The sequence below is a fragment of the Triticum urartu genome, chromosome 4A (genome assembly GCF_056163025.1).
Source record: "Triticum urartu cultivar PI428250 chromosome 4A, HENAU_Tu73, whole genome shotgun sequence".
NCBI lineage: Eukaryota > Viridiplantae > Streptophyta > Magnoliopsida > Poales > Poaceae > Triticum > Triticum urartu.
The window spans coordinates 440,899,487-440,906,403 of NC_141876.1; positions in this window are offsets into that span (position 1 = coordinate 440,899,487).

The following is a 6,917-nucleotide window of genomic DNA, read 5'->3' on the forward strand; positions in this document are numbered from 1 at the left end:
TGTGAAGAGCGCCTTTCCCAATGGCAAGATTGAAGAATAAGTGTATGTTGCACAACTGCCTGGCTTTGAAGATCCAAAACATCCTGACATGGTTTACAAGCTCAACAAGGCACTATATGGCCTTAAACAAGCCCCTCGAGCTTGGTATGACACACTCAAAGACTTCCTGAAGAGCAAAGGCTTCAAGCCTGGTTCACTGGATCCCACTCTCTTCACTAAGACATATGATGGTGAACTGTTTGTGTGCCAAATATATGTGGATGACATTATCTTCAGCTGCACTAACCAGAAATACAGTGAAGAGTTTGGATATATGATGCAAGAACAATATCAGATGTCCATGATGGGTGAGCTGAAGTTCTTCCTTGGTCTTCAAATATGACAGCAACGCAACGACATCTTCATATATCAAGAGAAATATCTCAAAGATTGCCTGAAGAAGTTTGGAATGCAAGACTGCAAAGGCTACACGACGCCAATGCCAGCTAAACACCATCTGGGTCCCGACGACAATGGTAAAGAGTTTGATCAAAAGGTATACCGCTCCATGATTGGTTCTTTGCTTTATTTATGTGCATCTAGGCCAGATATCATGCTTAGTGTTTGCATGTGTGCTCGATTCCAAGCGGCACCAAAGGAATCGCATCACTTAGCTGTGAAGCGAATTCTTCGATATTTGACTCACACCCCAACACTAGGATTATGGTATCCAAAGGGCTCAGAGTTTGATCTAGTTGGATTCTCGGATGCTAATTATGCTGGTGACAAAGTGGATTGCAAGTCTACATCAGGCACATGTCACTTTCTGGGACGATCACTTGTATGTTGGTCTTCAAAGAAGCAGAACTATGTATCTCTCTCCACTACTGAATCTGAATACATTGCTGCTGGATCTTGCTGCGCTCAGCTTCTATGGATATAGCAAACACTCAAGGACTATGGAATTCATCTGAAGCAAGTGCCACTCTACTACGACAACGAAAGTGCCATCAAGATTGCTAACAACCCAGTTCAGCACTCGAAGACAAATCACATTGAAATTCGTCATCACTTTCTCAGAGATCATGTCATGAAGGAAGATATTGATATCATACACGTCAACACTGAAGAGCAAGTGGCAGATATCTTCACAAAGCCCTTGGATGAGAAAAGGTTTTGCAAGTTACGGTGTGAGCTAAATATCTTGGAATCCTCAAATGTCCTGTGATCAGGCACACTTCCTAACACTTGTGCATGTTGATGACTTAGATGTGCAACACATGAAGTAACGTATGTCTTCAATCAATGAAGACTTACATTCTGAGTGTGAATACATTAATGTGGAATTTGACTTCCGAGCACCACGATAATTGTGCGCCGTGTCTGGGTCTAATACCTCCTATACGGTGGGTAACGCCACTACCAAATTCTTCCCTTAGAAGTGTTTTTTCACATGGCGTTACATTTGCAAAGTCTTCGCTTTCTGTTTGTCTTCAATGTTAACATGGTCTCATGTTTATCTTCAATTTGGTTTCTGTCCTCTACATCATTCACTTATAGCTATGGCTTCTTGCTGAATCTTTTGAACTAAGTGAATGTGATCAGACCCTAACCCCTCTATGCTTCTTTCCTAAGTCTATCTATCCAAATCATATGCATTCTATTGACATTGTCAAAATGTCTTCTCTGCGTCCTTGTCAGCAGAAGACACAGAGACAAACATTAATCCGTTTTCAATGTTAAATCCTTCCACCTGAAACCCGGAGAAGTGGGAACGACCACCCGACAATCCAGGCGTGCGTGGGAACGTGGAACAACCTCCGATGTGTTGCATGATAGCCACGTGTCCTTCAAATGTGAACTGCCAGGGGCACCTGTGTACTAACACTGTGTTGTCCCTGTCCTTATAAATGCACGCCTCACCCCAGTCATTATCTCTTCTTCCACTCTCGCACAAATCCTAGCGCCACCGCTAGCCCTCGATGACGCCGGCGACGAAGCGCTTAGCTGCCGCGACCTCACCAACGCTGTCCTCACGCCGGCCACGGACATCGTCTTCTCCGCCGTCGCCGTAGGTGTCCTTCGTCGCCAAGTTAGGGCACAGACGATCGAACTGCTCGGCCTCCTCTCCCACTCCGTCTAGCAGTTCCTCGTGTGGTAAATAGAACCTCCTTTTACAGTCCTTTTGATCCGATAGATTCATCCTTTTCAACCACAAGTAGTTTATGTTCCCACAAGTTGGATCTATCTCATACTGCATCTCATAACATGCCTAGTATATTCACTTATGCTTCACAAAGTAGTTAGATTCCTCACTTGTACTTATTCGTGGATTTGTACAAATCTGGAACCAACTCTCTACCTATGAGTGAATGTCTTTGCACTATGAGGTCAATGTCTTCCAAACTGATTTATCTTCAAAAATCTTCTGAGAATGCATATGACCTCTTCCCCTTCCCTCGCACCTTTAATGCTGTCACAGGTACATGTCCGTGGGAGAATCCCTTGGTTCTCATAGTCTGCATTCATTTGCAGAGTTCTTACAGCATCATATAAATTCTCCCGAAGCCAGTTCTTGTCTGACCAGTAGACGGAAGACTTTGACAGCTTTGAAGCCTTTCAGTCTGAACTTCATGGCACCAGAAAAATCTGCAAGGAAGGGTGGCAGACAGCGCCGTGGTAACACATCAAGAGATCCGCCTCCTGACCTCTATGAGCTGTACAAAACAGATTCGGAGGAGGACTACAATCAGCGGAATACTCGAATCCAATGGATTCGAAGATATTGGGCAGAACAATGCTTCAAGTACAGGTTCGTGACCTAGGAGTATGTTGAGAAGAATGCCATCAAGCGACCGTGGGGAGACATCCTATACAGAAATCTTCAACCCAGGTCCAGAGCTGAAGCCATTGAACAAGGCTTCTATCCCTGCATGGTCCGTGGACCATAGCCTGCAGATGCAGACCCATCGTCATTGCTATGGTGTCATGACAACAATCTGTTCAAGCGCAACCTTCAGTTTGCCAGGAACTCAGCCAAAGAAAACAAGAAGTCGCGGGGATTAGACTTCAATCCAGGTCCCTCTGCTCCTCGTGCCGATGGCTCACGCGAAGCTGAACCCAATCTTGTTGGGCCCTTCTACAACCTAGAAGGTCTCATCACTCATATTATGGTTCAAGGGACCGCCGTGGATGAACCTGCAGATGACGCTGATTCTGACGAAGCGCCTGCACCACCGAAGTCAAAGAAGCTAAAGAAACCTAAAGCTTCGAAGCCTTCCTCAGCACCAAAGGTTTCACGGGCGAAGCCTCTGGCAACTGCACCTCCTGAACACAGTGTGCAGTCTGAAGATCTGTCACGCATCTCCAAGCCCTCCAAAGTGAAGATGCCCATGCAACCCACCAGCCAAGCACTGACCCCTACTGCTGTTCTGCGCAATGAGAATGACGCCATTGATCTGTCCAGCGACGACGACCTTGGAGATGACGCTCTTGAGCAGTTGATCAAGAGCAAGCAAGAGGCAGAAATCTTCAATGACCTTCCTCTCTTTGATGTTGAAATCATCAACACGTTCATTGATGAGTGGTTTGACAGCCCAAATGTTAGCTTTGATGATCTTCAGCTTCCCATTGGCCTCAGCGTCGCCTTCCATGGAGCCATTGCTGCTAAGCTGGCTCTAGCTCAGAAAATTGTCGAGCTGAAGCATAAGATAGATTATGAAAAAGCTCAGTTCAAGAAGCATATGGCCAAGCTCTATGTTGAAGACATTCAGAACTTCCAGGTCATGATGCATGAGCTCAAGGAAGCATTCCGAACCAAATGCGAAGAAGCCAAAGGTTCTCGTGAGCGCATGAAGGATCTTGCTGCTAAATGTGTTCAGGGATACAATGAAGCTGAAAAGCGCAAGGCCTTGGGGCGACCAGGCATCGACCCCAGAATGGCGGCCAAGAAGAAGAAGAAGACAGCTGTGGCAGAACCCGAAGCACCAAGGCAGGAAGTAGATCCAATTGTTTTCCCAGCCAGTATGACAGGCTCGAAGCCTAAGGTCCCCACAGTGGCTTCAGAACTTAAGAAAACAAGGGCAGCTGAAGCTAAAGCCAGAAAACGCAAAACCAAGGCCACCACTGATGATGCTCCTCCAACTAAGAAACGCAAAACCAAGAAGAGAGATCGGGCTGCTCCCACAGAGCCCCTTGAGGTCGAGACAATCTCAGTGGCTCGTCCTGCGTCTGAAAATCAAGAACGCTAAGTGGTAGTTCATGAGCCTGCTTCCACAGAGGCTCATGAAGCTGAAGACAATCCAGCTGTTGACCCCACCGCAGCTGAAGACATTGGTCCTCACGACAATGTTGAAGATGATGAAGTCCTTCCTCAGATCGAGCACCAGTTGGTATCATCGCATGTGCTCACGCACAACGAACTCATCAGCATTGGTCGTCCTCTGACGCCAACTACTCAGGATGCATCGTGGGCTGATCACCCATAACGACAAGACACCCCAAGTTCTCCCCAACCACAAGTCACCTCACCCGTGCAAGATGATGATGACTTTGAGGCCCAACAAACTCCATCTCCGCAATCGTCGCCAGCATTACGCAGGCTTCGCAAAGGACCGAGGCCCCAAGTCACTCCCACTGTGCACGTGTCAGAGTCTGAAGCCAAAACCGCTGAAGACATTCCAACTACATCAGCCGATGAAAGAGAAGAACCAAGAGTTGAAGTAGACAGAGTTGCTACACCCCCGTCCCACCAAGATGTTGTTCTCGAGGAGAACGTGTCCGACCCTCCAGCTTCTGAAGTGGAGGTTAACAATCCTGAGGCGGCCACCAACATCAACACTGAAGCCAATGACGTTCTCATGGCTGAAGCTAATGTGGCGCCTGAAGCTACTGCGGTGCCAGAAGTACAAGCACCTGAAGCCACTGCAGCACCTGAAGCCAATGTGGCCCTTGAAGACCAGATCAACGACAATGTCAATGCTCCTGTACCCCCTCCAAGACCTCATACAATTGAGCTGCATTTGATCGTGGTCAGCCTGTTCTGGTCCGATGGCCCATTCTGGTTCCTCCACCTGCTGCGGGTCCCCAATTTGACTATCATGTCGAGCACAGACCTCCTGTCCAGAAGCCCAAGCCAAGACTTCCACGATTCCCAGGCACTGGAACTTCACCTGGGGTCTTCAATGTGAATGGCTTCGTGGCACACAACACCTTCTTCAATAGCGCCAAGAACCCTTACACCAAACCTTGCATTTCAACAGATTGGTTCTGGAGCTATCAGCAGCGCAGCTACTATTCCTGCGTCTTATACAATCAAGGGCGCATATTTCCACATATGTGTCTCGACACTGAAGCTATAGCTGGCCTGCCCTGCCTTGAAGAAGCGTTGGATTGCTTCAGAGATGTTGGACTGCTGCAGTTTGTCGCAGATAAGGAACACTGGAATGAGGAGCTTCTGCTACAGTTCTATGCAACTCTTCACATTCGAGGCTACAATAGGGATCCAAAGACTTGGGTCCTTGAGTGGATGACAGGCAATGTCCATCATGAAGCCAAAGCTCTTGATATCATTGAGCTCACAGGCCTGCCCACTCCTGGTGAATACTATGAACCAGGTTGTCAACAACACCAGAATGCCTTGGAAAGCATCTTTCAGAAGCCAGAACCCAACATGAGCCAAATGTTGAGCATGATGAAGCCTTTGCCTCACGACGCTGAATACCCATCTGAATTCTTTGTTGAAGACCTAGAGTATCTTCCTCGCACCATTTACCATATCATCAGAAAGACTCTATGGCCTGTCAAAGGACATTCATCTGTGGCGAAGCTTGAAGGAGCAATGAAGACTTTGGTCTTCTATATCTTCAATGGCATCAGCTTCAATGCTCAAGACTTCTTCATCAGGCAGTTGGCTGCATCAGGCTCCGACATTTTTGGTCTGAAGTTCTATGCTCCATGGGTAATGCGACTTATCAAGCTTCACTCTACCATTAACTATCAGTTGTCTGTGCGCAATCATCTTGTCTTCTTGCCAGAGGTTGATCTGTCTGTTGAAGCTATTTACCTAGAGCCTGCTAAGGATCCCATTTATCTTCACAATGTTGATCACCAAAGCTTCACCTAGCCCATTGAAGGAGTTCAGGCAGTCTTGCGCGTTTATCCCTTGGCTGGCAACACACGTGCCCCTCGCGCTCAAACTGACGCCACTGGTAGCACCATTATGCAAAGGCCTCGAAGGCGATCTCGTGTCCTAAATGACCGAGAGCTTCTCGTCGCGCTACACTAGAAACAGGACAAACATCACGACTGGCTTAAGCGTCAGATGCAAAGCCTCTTGGTGGATGTCAACCGCATTCGCAATCTTGCCACCAAGAATGCCTTTGTCACTCATGAAACCTGTCGGAGGTCGTGGAAGAGTTTGACATTGCTTAGTGCTGAAGCTGATCTGCAAGACGACGGCTTCACCGAACGATTCAAGTTTGACTCTGTTGGGGAACGTAGCAGAAATTCAAAATTTTCCTACGTATCACCAAGATCTATCTATGGAGAGACTAGCAACGAGGGGAAGGAGAGTGCATCTACATACCTTTGTAGATCGCTAAGCGGAAGCGTTCAAGTGAACGGGGTTGATGGAGTCGTACTCGTCGTGATTCAAATCACTGATGACCAAGTACCGAACGCACGGCACCTCCGCGTTCAACACACGTACAGCCCGGTGACGTCTCCCATGCCTTGATCCAGCAAGGAGAGAGGGAGAGGTTGAGGAAGACTCCATCCAGCAGCAGCACAACGGCATGGTGGTGATGGAGGAGCGTGGCAATCCTGCAGGGCTTCGCCAAGCACCACAGAAGAGGAGGGAGAGAGAGATGCAGGGCTGCACCAACCAGAGATCAAATCACGTCTGTTTTGGGGCAGCCCTAGGCCTCTATTTATATGGG